General features: G+C 42.1%; 1 protein-coding gene across 6 annotated transcripts in view; it reads right to left on the reverse strand.

The window, feature by feature from the left end:
* The window catches only part of ZHX3 (zinc fingers and homeoboxes 3), a 114740-nt gene that overhangs the window by 47505 nt on the left and 47573 nt on the right, over positions 1-19662 (reverse strand). The window contains exon 1 of one of the 6 annotated variants that reach the window (XM_021077230.1): positions 809-4406. The exons of the other annotated variants lie outside the window; for them this stretch is intronic. The gene's annotated coding sequence lies outside the window, so the exon portion shown is untranslated. Of the gene's footprint in view, positions 1-808; positions 4407-19662 lie in introns of those variants that run through there. 6 annotated transcript variants of the gene reach the window in all.

Genomic DNA, 19662 nt, shown 5'->3' on the forward strand with positions numbered 1-19662 from the left:
TAAAATCTAAGCATCAGCAGAGCTATTATTTATGGGCATTGCTCTTATTGAGTGTTTCTAGAGATTTTGAGACTTGCAAACACTGGGCGGCTCAGTTCCAACAAGTACTATTCAAGATGGCCTGTCACGGAGTTCCCATCATGGCTCAGTGGTTAACAAAACCAACTAAGAACCATCAGGCTGCAGGTTCGATCCCTGGCCTTGCTCAGTGGGTTAAGGATCTGGCATTGCTGTGAGCTGTGGTGTAGGTTACAGACACGGCCTGGATCTGGTGTTACTGTGGCTATGGCGTAGGCCGGTGGCTACACTTCCGATTTGACCCCTAGCCTGGGAGTCTCCATATGCTGAGGATGGGGTCCTAGAAAAGATAAAAAGACCAAAAACAAACAAACAAACAAACAAAAAAACGAACAAGATGGCTTGTCACTATGGTGGGAGTCAGTCAGATAAACCCAAGTTCCAACCCTGACTCAGTGACCTCCTAGTGCAGGTCACTTGGGTCTTGGGTGACATATTTAACCTCCCAAACCTCAGTTTCTTTTGTAAAATGGGAATGGTATCAGCGCATACACTGTAAGCTTCACAGTGAAAACTAAATGAACTAGCTTATGTAAAAGCATCCTTGACAGGCATGTTACAGCTAGCAGATGTCTCAGGCTTCCTGCCTCCTTCCTCACTTCCTGCATCAGCAAGGTGGCCCTCTGCTCAAGTTCTGAGCACCCCCCTGTCACCAGCAGACCATTGCAGTGACTTCGGTGACCTGTGCTACCTGCACGCACACACGCAGCGTCCCCCGTCCCCTACTCACCTTTAGACAGGTACATCACTGTCCTCAGTGATCCCCTGCAGGAGAAAGTCTGTCCACTGGAGCCTGGTGTCATGGTCCTCTCTTAGTCTGGCCCAACTCACCCTTCCCGAGCTCATGGTTCCTTGCAACCTGAGTCTTCCCCCTCCAACTCTGCCCAGGCCAGCTCCAGGCTTCAAAGCCCTTACAGTGCCCCCACGGCCTAGTGTACAAACTCCGAACTGCTACACATGGCATCTGAGACACGTTATCCAGTCCCTGTCCGTCTCCAGTTTCACTGGCCACCACTCCTTTCTCTCCTCACACTTTATAGCCGGGCAATTCTACGTACAGTACCCGGAACCCCTATGCTGTCCCATCACTCCTCACCTCTACCCACTCCTCTCTGCCCAGAATTCCCTGCTCCTCTCATCTACTTGGCTAACTCCTAGGCAGTCTTCAAACTTCACTCAAAAGGCCCCACTTCTGTGACAGTCTGTCAAGTACTCAGAGTCTTGTGTCTTTTCCTGTAACTGCACCTGCCACACTGGAATTGTTTTTCATGTTTTCTTGTAATTCACTAGACCACTATAAATGTCTTCCCTGGGGGTGAACCCAGGACTCGGTCTTGCACAGAGCAGTCACTCAGGAAATGTTTATAATGTTAGACAGAAGAAGCTTCCAACCTGGTGGGAAGAGCCCCCGAAAACACAGGGGCTGTGAGCTACCAGAGCAGCCTGAGACCATGAGAGCAGGCAGAGCGAGAATTCGACAACATTCTCATTTAAAATGGTAAAATGGTGGTGGCTGCCAGAGCTCAGAAAAAGGATCCCTTTTTATGTGGTTACAACTCTAACAAGTCAAGTACATTTACCTAAAGCCCACGGAACTCCAAACTATATTTTTCTCCCCACAGCCTCATTCTTTTATAAAGTTCCCTTGCTCTGTGGAATGATCGTGGGCAATCGTGTTTGCAGGTTTCGGCGATGCCAGTTCATGGCTATGTTTTTCTGTTCACTGAACTGGCTCATTTCTTCAGGAGAACAAACTGTTCTGCACTGAAGCAGGAATTGGCTGGGTTCTAACAAAAAGATTTTTCCCCCCTGACAGTGTTTTTGCAAAAGACCCAAGTCAATTTATAGCCAAGTAACAAAAGGTCAGAAAGGTTAGTCAAGCAATGGGCGTAATTCCTGTGTGTCACAGCCAATAAAGGAAATGGGTGGGAATAAATAGTATGCAATTTTAACCTGAAATTATTTGTTCAAAACTATTATTGTAAACTATACAAAGGGACCCATGGCTTCCAATACAAAGGATTTCCCACTCTGATTTTTTTTTTTAAGACACATTTACTGTGGAAGAACTGAGATGACCTCAAATTCCTCATTTGCAAGTAGAAAAATGTCAGAAACTTTTTCCCACTAATTTATGAAAAAACTTGGCCACTGTTTTACAACCATGAAATATAAATATTCACATCTCATAGTTAAATCACAAATACAATCTGAATGGCTGAATTTAATACAAAATCTTTGTCAAAAGAGAAACTAAATAAACCAAAAGGAGAGGCTGAGAAAAACCCTCTACAAAGGCCATAGTTTATCTGTTTTAATCATGCTAGAAGTGTGACAAACTACTGCATTATTCAATGAGCATAACAACAACAAGAAATGCCTGCCTTTTAAAGTAGACACGAAGAGCTGACATCACAGCCAAGCAAGCGGAAGACAGATGAATAACCGCCTGTACTGGGCGACCAACCAGGCCCAGACCCATGGGTTGCGGAATAAGGAAATCTTTCAGATTTCAAGGCTGTTGGAAGTGCCCCCCGCCCCCAGCCTTCTTGGTCATGTCTATACCCAGCATGTAAAATGACCTAATCATCCAAAAGACAAATGTTTAAAAAGAATACTGTCAAGGTCCTGGACAAGATGCCATAAACCATTTCTCCCCCAGCTTTTTGTGAAGTACAACTATAACCCCTGGAAATAACACGAAGGCAGCCAAAGGAGAAATCGGAAAGGTGGGAAAAAGAAGGTGAACAGGTTGGGGAACCTAGGACTGGAAAAGCAACACAGCAGCAGGGCATCTTATGACTTCCCATTCAAGAAGGTGGCCCAAGCCCAGTGTTTTCCAAGCCCCAGCCTGGCAACAGAAGGCAACTTAGGTAAGCTCATCCTTCCCTATGACACAACAGGAGTTCTGCTGACAACAGCTGGCCAGCTGACAGCACCAACAAGGAGAATTAGATAAGGAATCCACTGATAATAAAGCAATCTGGGAAAATGTTCTCCCTCTCTGCAGGGCCCCCAGGAAGTACTCTTTATCCCAGCAGACTCCCTTCTCCCACCTGGTAGCACTAGGCAGCATGGCCTGGAGAAACCTGACTGTACCAGCAGGGTCCAGGGGGAGCCCCAGGCTGCACCAGATAAACCAAGAACACCAAACAGTAACAGCAAAGGTTCTGAAAAGAAAATTGTCATTGGAACCAGAGCCCACAAAAGTAGATCCTGAACTGTGTTCTAAACCTAAAGAGAGTGACTTCCTAGTAAAAAAAAAAAAAAAAAAAAGATTCAAACAGGTCTTCTAACAAAACAGACAAAATGTCCATGACAGAATAGAAATTCCTTTTTTACCAACAACCAGGAAAATCAAACTTGAGTGAGAAAAGACAATTAACTGACACCAACACCAAGATGAAACTGATGTTGGAATCAACTTACAAAGGATTTTCAAGCAGCCATCACAAAAATGCTGCAACATGCAATTACGAATTCTCTTGAAACAAACAAAAGAATAGAAAATCTCATCAAAGAAATAGATGTTAAAAAAAAGAACCAAATAAAAATTATAAAACTGAAAGATACACTGATAGAAACAAAAACTGCTAGATGGACTTTATAATAGAGATGACAGAAGACAAAATCAATGAACTTGAAGACAGGTCAACAGAACTTAATATGAACAAAAGAGAGAAGATAGATTGAAAACGAATGAACGATAACAAAAGATCCAATGTTCATATTATCAGACTCCCAGAGGGAGAATAAAAAGAGATGGGCTGAAAGACTATTCAAAAAGATAATGGGTGAGAATGTCCAGACCTGGTAAAAGACACAAACCTACAGATTCAAGAAACTGGGAAATTCTCAAATAAATAAACTCAAGGAAATCTGTGACAAGACAAATGATAACTAAGATTCTGATCATTAAAGACAAAGAAAAACCCTTGAAAACAGGGAAAAACAACACACTGTCTATAAGAAAACACTAATTCAAACGACAACAGATTTCTCATTTGAAACCATGGAAGCCAGAAGGAAGTAGCACAACATTTTCAAGCAGAAAGAAAAGAACTGTCAACCATGAATTCTATATCTGGGCAAACTATACTTTAAGATTGGAGGGGGAAAGACATTCTCAGACTACAGAAAACCAAAAGAATGCATAGCTAGAAGATCTACTCTTAAAGAATTAAGGAAGGAAGGAAGTTAAAGGAAGAAAGGAAGGAAGTTCCTCAAAGAGAAAGGAAATGATAAAAGAGGAAATCTTGGAGCATCAGTTAAGAATAAAGAAAATGAGGAGTTCCTGCATGCCTCAGCGGAATCGAATCTGACTAGTACCCATGAGGACGCAGGTTCCATCCCTGGCCTCGCTCAGTGGGTTAAGAATCCGGAGTTTCTCTGAGCTGTGGTGTAGGTCACAGACGTGGCTTGGATCTGGCATTGCTGTGGCTATGGTGTAGGCCAGCGGCTATAGCTCTGATTTGATCCCTAGCCTGGGAAGCTTCAATGCCACAGGTGCCCTAAAAAGCCAAAAAAAAAAAAAAGGATAAAGGAAAATGAGTACATATAACAGACTATCCTCATGAGTTTTATATTTAATGACTGAAACAAAAATCATAATACCATCTGCTGCTCAAGATAATTATATTTTAAAGGGGGATTAAAGGAGCTTGATAGAAGTAAGGTTTCCACATTTCAAAGTGGTGAAATGTTGATACCAACAGACTGTTATAAGTCAAATATATATATACTGTAATACAGCAATTGCTAAGAAAATGATACAAAAAGATACATTCAAAAACACAAGTAAGGAGTTCCCATCATGGCTCAGCGGTTAACAAACCCGACTAGCATCCATGAGGATGCAGGTTCGATCCCTGGTCTCATTCAGTGGGTTAAGGATCCAGTGTTGCCTTGAGCTGTGGACTAGGTCTCAGACGTAGCTCAAATGCCACGTTGCTGTGGCTGTGGTGTAGGCCGGAGGTTACAGCTTGGATTGGACCCCTAGCCTGGGAACCTCCATATGCTGTGGGTGCAGCCCTAAAAAGACCAAAAAAAAAAAAAAAAAAAAAAAAAATCAAAAACACAAGTAAGATAAAATCCTTAAAAATGTTCAAATAACCCAAAGAAGGGCAAGAAAAGAGAAACAGGAAGCAAAACAAATAATAAAATGGCAGATTAAAACCCTAATACATTAATAATTACCTTAAATGCAAATGGTCTAAATACACCAATAAAAAAGTAGAAACTGGAGTTCTCGTGGCGCAGTGGAAACAAATCCGACTAGGAACCATGAGGTTGCAGGTTCGATTCCTGGCCTTGCTTAGTGGGTTAAGGATCGGTGTTGCTGTGAGCTATAGTTTAAGTTGTAGACGCAGCTCGGATCCTGTGTTGCTGTGGCTCTGGAGTAGGCCGGTGGCTACAGCTCCGATTCGATCCCTAGCCTGGGAATCTCCATATGCGCGGGAGCAGCCCAAGAAATGGCAAAAAGACAAAAAAAAAAAAAAGTAGAAACTGGCAGAATTGATAAAACTACAATTGCTGCTCATGCGAAACTCACTTCAAATTCAATGAAATCAGTAGGCTGAAAAAAGAGGGCTGTCCATAGAATAGATGGAATATCAATATTTTAAATTATGCTTACAAATAAATTTAATGATACAGGAAAATGTTTAGAGTATGACATTTTATAAGACATGATAAGCAAATACTTTCAAAGCAAGGTACAAAATGTATATATAACATGCCTTCACAATGTATGTAAAGAGTTTATAAATAAATGCCTAAAAAGAATGCCTATCAGGGTATCACTAACAGGAATCTCAATTGTTTTCTTTATGCTTTCTCATATTTTTCAGATTCTTACCATAAGAATGAATGGCTTTTAAAATCAGAAGACATTATTTTAAAATTCTCTTCAATTAAAGAGGTCTATTAAGATAACTGTGTTACTGCCTGGGAGGAAGAACTAATATTTATCATTGGCAACCACCATGAACGTGGCTCTTTGTACTGGAGAGTTGGCCGTCCCTCCCTCTCCTGCTCCCCACAGGACAGAGGTACAGGGCAGGAGGCCTGAAAGACTCAGAAAGTGTTCTTTCTGTAAGCTTTGGGCATGGCATCCAGGGGACTGGGTGGGGGTGGGGGCTGATAGGTAAGGGAGGGGCAGTGTGGACAGCAGAGCAGGACTCTTGGAAACCTGCCTCATTCCAGCAGTCTCCAGACTCACTGCCCTAGGTCTCCATGGGCCTGACTGCTGAGCTGGGTCCTGTGTTTCCTCACACCACCACCCAAGGCCACACAAGCATGTCTTGGTCCAGAGACCAACAGGCCTAACACGCGGATCATCCCACTGGCTGGGGGCCACAGTACAGAAGAGGAAATCCTTCTATTTGATATTGCCAAGTCGGTAACGATTTAACACCGTCTTCCTTTCTTTTTCAAAGACTCTCTCTCACTTTATCTAGGAGTCCTGTGATAAGCTTCCTACTATAAGAGACCCAATCATTTTTTCGGGCATTTCGATAAGAAAACTCAAAGTAAACCTCAATTCTTCCTTAGGCTTTACCTGTATACCCAATCTATTATTATAAAGGAGATTCAACATGGAGTGCAAGAGGCAGCAAATATAATGATTTCTAAGATTCCCTATTTATAATTCTTTTACCAAAGATTACCTTTACTCTTTCTTAACCCAACTAAGAAGAGCCCTTTCAAAGTCAAAGTTGTTGTTGTTGTTGTTTTCTTTTTATGGTCACACCTGCAGCATATGTAAGTTCCCAGGTTAGGGGCTGAATGGGAGCTCCAGCTGTGGGCCTAGTCCACAGCCACAGCAACATTGGATCCAAGCCACATCTGTGACCTATGCCGTAGCTTGCCGCAATACCAGATCCTTAACCCACTGAGCAAGGTTGGGGACTGAACCTGCAACCTCAGAGACACTATGTTGGGTTCTTAACCCACAAACCACAATGAGAACGCCTCAGAGTCAAAGTTGAAAGCTCTGACCAAGTCTCCTTCACATATAAGATGCTTCCTTGTTGACATTGTTAGGGCCTGATTTAACAGTCTATGGGACCCCTTCAAGACTTCCTACTGTTACCACTAATTCTGGAAAAGTTGCCTTTTTTCTCTGAGGACATGGAATCTCATCTCTCGAACCATACAGGATAACTCAAAGCCAGCCTTGACCTTACAGGACTTTACAAACACTGTAGGACTATTTCACCCCCACCCACTGCCATCTCCCAGAGGTAAACTACACGTAACAAAATCAGGTAACAAAATTTTACAAATATTTGAGCATGTATTGGAGACCACAATAACTTTCTAAATAAGTTTTGTTGTATCTGTTGTCTTACTTTTGGGGGGGCTAGAGTGGTAAAAGCATGGACTCTAGAGTCAAAGAGTGTCCCTATTATCAGTCACATAATTCTGCAGCTTCTTCACCTATAAAATGCAAATAAGCATGCATGCCTCTGGCAACAATTAAATAATGTATTACTTATAAAAGTGCCTGGAATATCACAGGTGCTCTCTTGGATCCATTTAACATTCCTTAGTTTCTTCTTTTCAACCACTTCTCATTTATGATTTATGTTGTATGTTTTATGGACCTAAATGAGTCACCTTAAATTCTTTTGGAACCAAAAAAGGCATATAAAAATACAACATAAAAACAGTAGACTCTCCTCTGGGAGGTAGCGGTGGGCACTGACTGGGAACAGACATGAGGCAACTTTCCAGGTAATGATACCTTGGCTGAGGTTCAGGTTATACAGGCATATGCATTTGTTAAAACTCAGCAAATGTACAGTTAAAATTTAACTAAAATGAAATGTACAAATCTTACCTCAAAATAAAAAACTATAAACAAATAATGACCTCTACTTAGTGATATGGATGCCAAAGCACTGAGGGGGAATGCATAAAAAATACGATGGACAGACAGCTGGGTAGAGGGAGAGGAAGCACAGAGGAAACTGTTCATGGTCAAACCTGCTGGGGGGGTGTATGGCTGCTCCCTGTAAAATCCTTTCTGTTGTGCAATATGTTTTTAATTTTTCATAACAAAATTTTGGGAAAACATACTATGGGAAAAAATGGAAGGCACTCCTTACACATTAGTTCTCCTCCCGAACCCTCCCAGTTTTTATTCATCCATTTCCCTGTGAACACTTTCTAGGCACACAGCATAGTACCATCTAGACAAACTGCTTGACCTCAGGCTCTCTGAATCTGTCTGCTTATCTCTAGAATAATACCTACATGAGCCTCATGGGATTTTTATGAGGATTAAGATGATAAACATACAACACTTAGCTTAGTACCTGCCTTGCAGCTGGTCCTTGATAAAAGCTAGCTATTATTATGCCAGCATTGTGTACAGTAAAGAGCACGGACATTATACTGTCTTATTTCAGCATCAAGTAGTGGCTAGAAGCCCTGACTCCTAACAGCCTGGGTTCAAATCCCCACTCTACCATTTTGAGGTTTTGGGAAAAATTCTTAACTTTTCTGTGCCTCAGTTTCCTAGCCTGTGAAAAGGGGATGATAAGTGTTCTCTTTCAAGGTGATAGTAGATACAAAGTGCTTACACAGTGGGTGGAGTAGTGTAAGCATTCAGTCGAAGTTAGCAGACTCACTATGCCAGATACTTAGAGAACAGGAAGATGAACGCATAAGTCCCTGACCCCTCAAGGAGTTGATAATCCAGGAGAGGAGAAAGCTATGTCAACAGAAGCATGGTAGAGTGGTGGGTGATGTGTGCCATAGGGGATGTGCTTCTAGGGGCTTGTGATACAGAAAACAGACTGATAATAATGACTGAGGAAAACCGAGGAAGGCCTCAAGCGGGTGGCATCTGATGATTTGGGACCTGAAGGCAGAGAAGGGGAAAAGGTTGGTAATATGAAGGCACATGGTCAGAGAGCCTACTAGAACTTACTAAAAGATAGGCAGAGCCAGGTTAAAAGATTTGAGACTGAGAAGAGACTGGAGTCAGATGGCAGAAAGCTCTACTAATGAATGTGGACTTTGTTCTGCAAAAGGACTTTGAAAAAATGACCATTCATTCATGTTTTCCAGGGTTAGGAGAGGTGACACTTCAAAAACAATTCCTTGATTTTTCTATCTGATAAATGACAAATACAGCTCATCATTTATCCACTGCACTCTTTATACAGAATACAATAATATTTTTACCAATTCAAGGCATCTCTACTCCATAAGAAGGCCCTGAGCCTAAGCAGGGAGAGCTAGGGAAGAGCTTACTGAGAGCACTGAGGAGTCAGTCAGTTAGCACCACTCTAACTGGTTCATTGCTTTGAGGGTCCATTTGGAATGTGACCCAAGAAATTAAATTCAGGAAGGGAGAAAAGTCCAAGCAGCAGCAGAGTAGGGCCAGCTCTCTTTGGATGCTGCCAGCTGGCCACGCTGTGCCTCGTGGAGCTGCTCTGCCTTAGTAAACACATTTCTGATGGCCGTGGGCACTGAGCAAACCCACTAAGCCTTACCAAAGTGTCTTCAACATCGTAACCTGAGGGGAGTGGCCAGGGGAGGGGGAAGGTGTTATGATTAAAGGCACCAAATGCTGTTTCCAAATCATGTAAATCAAATATATGACACATACATGAAAAATACCTTTCACTTCATACTTAACATAAACTACGCATAACAAGGTTTAAAAATTCTAGGATTATATATGGGCAAACTTTTATCTTGGTGTAAAAACTACGCCCTTTTAGTGGAGGCACCTCTGAGTGTGGCTGGTTCAGGCTCAGAGGAACAATCTGGTCAGCTGGCTCTATGAGAAGCATGACTGCCTTGCTCCCTGCTGTGCTCTCAGGGCTCGATACAGTGCTTGGCCTGTAATGGGTGCTCACAAAGTATTTACTGACTGAATAAGTAAATGATCTAGTCCCCAGCTTTGTAAGTTCAGAAATAGGATGGGGTTTTTCAGTTTACTGAGATTATTAAATTCTTAATTAGGTGGGGCAGAAGTGGCTTAATACCAACCAAACTCAATGGAGACACACTAGATCCCACCCCTACCCCATTTCAGAGGGGCTATAGCTTTCCAGGAGCCCCACTGCTCCTGAAATGTACCCAATTGTCTTTCCTAACATCAAGGCATCTGGGAAACAGAATCCCCAATCAGGTCACTGCCTGAGGAACAAATTTAGCCCTTCTAAGGTTTTCAACCTACATATGTATGAAGCAAGCCCAGCTTTGAAGCAACCAGAATGTCTGCCTCAGGCCAACGTGGCATCTTGTCTCCTGTGGACAGAGCAAGATGTACTCAGACCGAGCCCAACCCTCCAAATCTTTCCCAGGCTCCATGCAGACTCCCAATCTGTTGTCCCTTTGCAACACTCTTCATTCGAACATGTCATAAACCCCTTGCTTTTAAGATTTTTCTGTTTATAGGGCTTTAATTTGGCCTCTCTAATGACGGAAGAGGGACTTTCATCTCCATATGTCTCCAGAGGATCACGTGGGTCTGGTCGTCTCTGCCTGGACATGTACCAGTTTTCAGGCATTTAGGCCTCAGCAGCAAACACTGAGCACTATCCTCAGAGAACCCCAGGGTACTAAGTGATATCCACGCATGGTTTAGATTTTTTTTTCCTTTTTCCTTAAGTGCAGTTTCTTGCATTGTCTAATTTTCTATCAACTTAGCCTCATAAAATTTTAAGAAAAATCTGCCATCAGCATAGCTTTTTACCACTACACCCTTTAGAAAAGTCTAGGAAATTCAACATATTTGGGATGAGCCTAGAGGCAACACTGTAGAAGGTCACCATTAGCATGTACCCACTCAGAGAAGGGGACTTAACTCTATGCTTTCTTTCCTATTCTGAAGCCAGTTTCTATCCAGGACCAAACAGTTTCTCTATTCCATGTTGGCTTTTTACTTAAAAGAAAAATGACTTGACAGAACACTGTAAACCAGCTATGAAGGAAAAAATAAAAATCATTTTAAAAAAAGGAAAAATGAGATAGGGAGAAAACTTTTAAATTTTAAATTTTGAGCTAATTTTAGACTCATAGAAAAGTTGCAAAAATAGAACAGTTTCCCTATATCCCTGACCCAGCTTCCCCTAATCTTATATAACCACAGAAACCGAACAGAACCAGGGCGTCAACATCAGCACAATACCAGTAACTAAAATGAAGATCTTATTCCAACTGCACACGTTTTTTTTCCTACTAATGTCCTTTTCTGTCCCAGAATCCTATCCAGGATCCCCATGGCGTTTCTTCATTATCTCTTAGTTTCCCATGGTCTGCGACAGTTCCTGGGTCTTATTATTCATGTCCTTGACACTTTTCAAGAGTATTAATCAGTTATTTGGTTGAATGTCCCTTGATTTGGGTTCACCTGATGTCCTCTCATGATTACACTGAGGTTCTGCATTTTGGGCAGAAATACCACAGAAATGGGGGTGTATTCTTCTTGGCGCATCTTATCACACATGGGGTTCAGGCTGTCTTACCACTGCTGCTGCTGACCATGACCACTTGGCTAAGGCGGTTTCTCCAATGTAAAGTCACTATCTTTCTATCTTTTCTTGCCTAGTAAATAAATATTTGAGACCGTGCAAATTCTGGCAACAGGTTCTTAAAGGGTCACTGGCTCCCTCATTCCCTATGTCTGTCATGTAAGCACTTTGTTATTACTTTCTTGTTAGTTCAATGAGATTTTTCTTGTAAAAATAGCACATCTCCATTGTCAAAAGATATGGAGCGTTCATAATCACAGCTTTAGAGAATGATACTTACTACGAACTGAAGGTTCGTGTCCTCCCTCACCTCCAAATTCATGGTAAAATTCTAACCTCCAATGTGATGGTACTAGGATGTGGGGCCTTTGGGAGATAATCGGGTTGTCACAGGGCAACCTCAGGAGTGGGATTAGTGCCCTCCTAAAAAGAGGCCCAAGCAAGCTCTCTCACCTCTGTCGACCATATGAGGACACAACAACAACAAGGTCATGCACAACCCAGAGGAGGGCCCTCACCAGAACCCAACCACGCTGCCACCTCGATCGCAATGTCCAGCCTCCAGAACAGGGAGAAATAAATATCTGCTGTTTATAAGCCCCCCCCCCCATTTTGTTAGAGCAGCCTAAACTAAGATGGCCCTACAGACAGTTTAATGTACGTATTAGTGAACACTTTTCCTTCTTTTAATACCACGGAGTCAGATACCATGGGCTTTTTTTCTTCTTCTTCTTTTTAGGGCCACACAGACAGATCCAAGCCGCATCTGTGACCTACACCACAGCTTGTGTGGATGCCTGATCTTTAAAACACTGAGTGAGGCCAGGGATCAAACCCGAATCCTCATGGATACCAGTTGGGTTCTTAACCCACTGAGCCACGATGCAAATGCCACCATGGGATTTTAATTAAGTCCCAGCCCCACCATGGACTTAAGGAAAGTGACTTAATTTTGTGTGATTTGACCAGCATTTGTCTTTGCTGAGGGGACACACAAAATTAAATAACGCTTTTGAGGGAGAACTATTCAGTAAGGTACAAGTAAGAACTTTATGGCCTGTATTTAAGGGAAGTCAGCTAAATGCTGCCATGGGGAAGGTGAGGTCACACAGGGGACATCTGCGACTCTAGGTGCCTCATCCAGACCACCGTTCAAAGTGTTTGTTCACTGCTAAACGCTTTAACAACCTGAAGGAATGCTACCTGGTTCCCAGGATGTGTCTACTTATAGTTTATCAGGTGAGGCTCCAAGAGTCTGTAAATTTATCGCTGATTTTTGCGGTTCAAACAACAATCAGGAAAAGGTCACCTCTCCCGCTGCTTCCCCTCAGAATAATAACAACAAGAACAGCTGAAAATGGTGGAACACACACTAGCATTATACACTGTCCATTCTAAGCACTTTATATGCACTAGTTCTTTTAACTCTCACCACAGCCCTTGCCAGGAGGTATTATTATTGTCTCCAATTTTCAGATGAGGAAAATGAGACACGAAGCAGTTTGACAAAGGAACTTGCTCGAGATCACTCAGCTAGTAGTTGGCAGAGCCAGGATTTGACCCCAGGCAAGCCCAGTTCAGGGCTCACACTCTTAGCACTAACGCTCTCCTGTCATCAGAGAGTGCAAGAACAAGTTATTGTCTGGAAGAGAGACACAGCCCATGAGTTCAAGTTCTGGAGAAAACTGAATTGAACAAAAGATTCAAATGACAGAAGAAAACCACTTCCAGAATGAAAAGAAGAAACAAGAAGGGGCTCTCAGGAATTCATACATAATTAGCAACCAAAGCCAGTTACTAAGACAACAGCCTGGAAACATCTGAAAACAATGTGTAGAAAAGGACTCCGAGTAAACATGTCAAACAAGCAGGTTATGAGAAAGGAAGGCCGGCAGAGTTACTTGGTTATTTGTTTTTTTTTAAGTAACAGAAGCTCAGAGACAAGGCCATTTAAGACAGGAGACCTCGAAGGAAAAAAGATGAGTGAATCAGAATACTTCATGCTGTCATAAACAAACAAAATGATTGTCAACCCCCCCAGCCAGGTGCCCTTGTCACCCCCCACCACCGAGATGTCTCCAAGAGCGGCAGTCCACAGTGCTGTCTGCATTTCCTCAGCTCCTCTGGCTCCTGTGTGAGCTGACTCGGTGGACAGAGCATAGTGGGACCACTATCAGTTTTCTAACTGAGCACACCAGTGGCTAAGCCTCTCCTGTTCTACTGGACTTCTGAGCGAATGGCCACTAAGGGCCGCTGCCCTTGCAGGAGATCGTCTCTTCCGCACCACTCTTGCCTGATTCTCCCCATCTCTTCTTCCAGCATTGGCTTGGCACTCAGGCCTGGTGTGCGATCCCACTTACTAGCTTAGTAACAACGCCTTGAGGGCCTTAGTTTCCTGGCCCGGAAAGGAGGGGAGTAATAATTTCCATACACAGGGCTGTTAAGAAGATAAAGTCAGCCATCTGAAAGAGCTCCCACCACTCCATGCTGGACATGTATTACAGTGCTCAGTACATTTTGATTTCCTGCACATAAAGACTGGCCTTGGCCAAGAGGCCAACCTAAACCCTTTTTTCTGGCTACATGCTCTACCTGGGTGAACTTTATTCATGGCTTTGACCTCTTCCTTGGAGCAAGTACATCTCTACAACCTTTATCTCTGGCCCCTACGTCTCAGCTGAAGTTCTGATGCATATTTCCAATTGCTCCTAGGTATATGTTCCTAGATCACTTGACGGTTTCTTAAATTCAAAGCATCTAAAAATGCTCTCTCTCCAAATTAATCGCTGCACCCCCTTCCACAATCTTTACCCCATGATATATAACTTAGTCAATATTTCCAGCATCTATTATTACCTTCCCTAAGACAGACAAACTAACAAACAACAAACAAGATAACCCTCTAAATCCAGTCTTCTAATTCCAGTCTCACTTGTGTCAGCACAATATTTTTAGATTTTGCTTCAAAACACCTCATCTTCTCCATCACCACTCTGTTACCTTGTTCAAGTTCTTATCATCTCTTACCTGGATGACTGCCACAGCTGCTTACCTGACTTTACCCTGCAGTCCATGCTTCACTGAACAGAGTTACCTTCCTAAAAACAAACTTGAACATCGTACCCCACCCCGCTTAGAGGTACAGCCACAGGATACAAACTGAAACTTGTTGGTCTGGTATTTGAGGTGCTTCGCAATCTGACCACAACACCCCTTGGTCCAGTCTCATCTCCTGCCATCTGGGTACCTTCAGGCTTTCGCCCATTAACCTTGTCCCCTATTCCCCAAAGCCCTATGGGCACAGTAACACTCAGCTCCCAAGGTGCCTGTACTGACTCACCAAACATATTCCCTCCCTCCCTGTGTCTCCGGGACATCTGACACACATCACACCTTTTGCCACTATTGGTTTGCATACATGCCAACTCCGCATCCAGAAAGGGACCTTGAAGACAAAGTCAGAACAGCTTTTGTCTTTGTTTGTTTGTTTTAGTTTTTGTTTTCTAGGGCCACAACCGTGGCATATAGGTTCTCAGGCTAGGGGGTCAAATGGGAGCTGCAGCTGCCAGCCTACACCACAGCCACCACAACACCAGATCTGAGCCGCGTCTGCAACCTACACCACCAGCTCAAAGCAGTGCCAGATCCTTAACCCACTGAGCGAGGCCAAGGATCGAACCTGTATCCTCATGGATACTAGTCAGATTCATTTCTGCTGAGCCACATGGGAACTCCTGGAATTGCCTTTATCTTTGTATCTCCTTGCCTAGCTCAGTGTCTGTCAGCTCAGAGCGAGGGTGGTTGTTAACTACCTTAATCAAGAATAGCAAAATACCAGACTGAAGCCCAAGAAGAATTAGTGCACCTCATAGAACAAATGTAAAATTGAAGAGTAAAAATAATGAGGGTAGATGAGGAGTAGGAAGAGGAGATGGCAAAACAGGGAGAACTGAGTCTCCTTATATGGAAGAAAGGAAAGTTCCTGTTTTTGCTTTGCTGATAGTAAATAAATATAGGAACAAATGTTATTTTTAGCACTAAGAGAATTGCTCACCTTTAAATTTTGTTTTAAGGTTAAAAAGAAGAAAAGAACATTTCATAAAACGGAAAGTAGAAAAGAAAAGGGGCAACTAGGCAATACGAAAATTAAGATACAAATTATATGTAGAGGAGTTCTCAATGTGGCTCAGCAGGTTAAGAATTCAACTAGTATCTATGAGGATGCAGGTTCAATCCCTGGCCTTGCTCAGTGCATTAAGGATCCAGTGTTGCCTCAAGCTACCATGTAGGTAGCAGATGCAACTTAGATCAGGTGTTGCTATGGCTGTGGCAGCTGCATCTCCAATTTGACCCCTAGCCTGGGATCAACTTCCATATGCCACAGGTGTGGCCCTAAATAAAAAAAATTTTTAAAAAAAGGATCTAAAGTACATGCATAAAACATAATACATGCAAAAGCAATCACAAATTAAAGAGGCTAAATTCACATATATAAGTTTTAGAATCAAGTCTGGTTCAACAGAAGACAAAACCCAACAATACTCTTATAAAAGATAAGCTTACAAAAGATAAGCTCTGAAATAATAATAATAAATCAGAAAATATAACAAAATCACTGCACAAGAAATTTATAGACTATGGAAAAAAAAGAATAGAGGACGACAACTGTTGCTTTAAGTACCGTCAAAACAAAAATAAAAACTTTAAAATGCAATTAATAACCTTGAGAAGCAACTAAAAAACACTGAGATGAACTTTTCTTAAAAAAGAACTAGATATTTTGAAACCAAGAACCAAAATGCTTTGGAAGGACCCGTAAGAAACTGGCAGGAGGTGCTGCTTATGAGAGGGGGGTTTACTGCCTAAGGATAAGGAGCGAGGAAGAAAATGACTTTTCCCTACCTTCTTCTGTACCTTTTTTGGCTGCACTCACAGCATGTGGAAGTTTCTAAGCCAGGGATCGAACCTGCCCCACAAAAGCTACCCGAGCCACAGCAGTGACAACTCCAGATCCTTAACTCTCTTTGTGAAAAGACTAACAGTGGTACTACTAGTAAATTCAGTTACAAAAAAAAAAAAAAAAAGAGGAAAGGCATGAAACCGAAAATATAAAAGAAGCAATAAAATCATAGGGAACTATTACATATGTGTTAATAACTTTGAATAAAACAAAATAGATGGGTTTTCCATTAAAAATGTAAAATTTTAATGCTGGCAAAAAATAAAATACTTAACTAGACCAACATCTATAAGAATAAATAACCACATCTCCCCAAAGCAACTAGTCTCTGATGGTTTGTTAGTGGATCATTTCAAACTCTCCAGAAACAAACAATTCACATTACAGAAAACGTGCCTAAAATAGGTCAAGATATAGGTTATCTACTTTATTCTATTAACCCGATCCTAAAACTGGCTAAAGAAAATGAAAAGAAGAAACTATAAATGAAGCTTACGTCAAATTCATGTTAAAAATTTTTAAAGAAAATAACAGTGTTACTCCTAATCTAGGAATAGGTTAAAATTTTAAATTGTGTCATGTCATCAGATATCAAAAATCCATTTTAAACTCCAACTCCAATATCCTTAATTTTAATATACTACAACGATAAAAGTATACTTTTAAACCCTTCTGAGAGAATCTATTTAAAACCAAATGTATACTATGTCAACAGTATACAAGGAAGAAATGAGACATAGTTAATTTTAAAAGATGCTAAAGGTATAAGAGGAAAAGTATGGGAGTTCCCGTCGTGGTGCAGTGGTTAACGAATCTGACTAGGAACCATGAGGTTGCGGGTTCGGTCCCTGCCCTTGCTTAGTGGGTTAAGGATCCGGCGTTGCTGTGAGCTGTGGTGTAGGTTGCAGACGCGGCTCGGATCCAGCGTTGCTGTGGCTCTGGTGTAGGCCGGTGGCTACAGCTCCGATTGGACCCCTAGCCTGGGAGCCTCCATATGCCGCAGGAGCGGCCCAAGAAATATTAAAAAGACAAAAAAAAAAAAAAAAAAAAGGAAAAGTATGATATGTAAAATAAACAAAACCATACTAGATACGGAGAAGGAGTGGAGTGGGAGAAAGGAGATAAGCTGGTCTCAGGCAAGACAGCTTAGTGTGTCCAGAGAGTGGGTGCAGAGACTGACGTTACAGAAAATTCCTGCCTAGTCCAACCTGGCTTTGCCCTTTGCATTAACTTTGCCCCCACAGCAGAGACGTGAAGGAGGAGGGCAGGAGTCACGTGGCTATTTGGGAGACTATTTCAGGACTGAGCAAAGAACAGAAAGACCAGTATGACAGCAGAGTTGGTGAGAAGGTGAGCACTAGAAAATATGTGTATAAGTTCACCTGTAATAAACTTGTCTTATGCCATTTTCAGTTTAGAAGATTGATACACAATCTTTCACTCCATCTTTCAACTCAAAGTTAAAGAATGAGAAAACGAATAAATCTTCTATCCAATAGTAGCCCTGCTGCTATCCACCATAAGGCAGGAAGTTCCCAAGTGACACCTGTAGGGAAATTGCCATGGGCTGGAGCCCAGGCTTGTGGAGAGGGACTGATGTTACCATGGAGCTGTCTACAATCAGGCTGCTGTGCACAGAACTTCCACTATACACCGTCAATGACTCTGACACTATTTACCTCCCTTTCTTCCCAGAAAGTTTCATGAGGTTGCAGGTTTGACCCCTGGCCTTGCTCAGTGGGTTAAGGATCCAGTGTTACCATGAGCTGAGGTGTAGGTCACAAACTTTGCTCAGATCCCATGCTGCTGCAGCTGTGGTGTAGGCTAGAAGCTGTAGCTCCGATTGGACTCCTAGCCTGGGAACCTCCATATGCCGTGGGAGCAGCCCTAAAAAGACAAAAAAAAAAAAAAAAAAAATTCTTAACTTTTTTGTTTCTTTTTTGGCCGTCCCATGGCATATGGAGTTCCTGGGCAAGGATCAGATCCGAGACACAGTTGCAACCTACGCTGCAGCTGCAGCAACGCCAGATCCTTAGCACACTATGCTGAGCTGGGGAGCCAACGTGCACCCCAGTGCTCCAGAGACACTGCCGATCCTGTTGCACCATAGAAGAAACTCCAGTTCTTAACTTTATAATGACAGATAATATAACAGATTTCTTTTATTTAAAAAACTTCAACAATAACAACAAAACCCCTCAAAGTCTAAGTTTGTGAATGGCTCAGTAAGAGGATAAATAGAGTTCCCAAATAATACACATGAGTATATAATTTTACAAGAGCACATCTATTTCATCAAGAGAGGCTATGGCTATTTACACTGATTATTTGCCAGTTGGCTTTGTCTTTAGTATTAAGTTTATTTAACACTGAAAAATTCCAGGGGGCAGTACCATTCATCTTGGGCCCTGAGAACTTGGCTTGGATAACTGGCATTCAAACTAGTGTTCTAGTTTTTTAAGTTGGTCATTTAATAAAGCAGAAGTATATGTTTTGCACTCAGATTAAAAGCTGACCTTGAACTAAGCCTGCACATCAGAGAGACACAACAAATGACTCTATTTTTATGATACCCAATGGTCAACCTAAGATACAACCACTATGGAAAATAGTACAGAGGTTCCTCAGAAAACCAAAAGTAGAATTACCATCTGATCCAACAATCCCACTCCTGGCCATATATCCGGACAAAACTGTAAGTCAAAAAAATACATGCACGCCTATGTTCACAGCAGCACTATTCGCAATAACCAAGACATAGAACAACCTAAAGGCCCATCAACGGATGAATGGATTAAGAAGATGTAGTAGATACACACAAGGAATACTACTCAGTCACAATAAAGAACAAAATAATGCCATTTGCAGCAACATGGATGGACTTAGAGATTATCATACTCAGTGAAGTTAAGGCAAAAAGAGAAAGACAAATACTGTATGATACCACTTACATGTGGAATCTAAAATAACGGCACAAATGAACCTATGTACAAAATAGAAACAGACTCATGGACATAGAGAACAGACTTGTGGCTGACGGCGGGGAGGGGGAAGACAGTGGGATGGACTGGGAGTTTGGGGTTAGTAGATGCAAACTATCACATTTAGAATGGATAAACAATAACGTCC

Source organism: Sus scrofa, chromosome 17, assembly GCF_000003025.6.
Source record: "Sus scrofa isolate TJ Tabasco breed Duroc chromosome 17, Sscrofa11.1, whole genome shotgun sequence".
NCBI lineage: Eukaryota > Metazoa > Chordata > Mammalia > Artiodactyla > Suidae > Sus > Sus scrofa.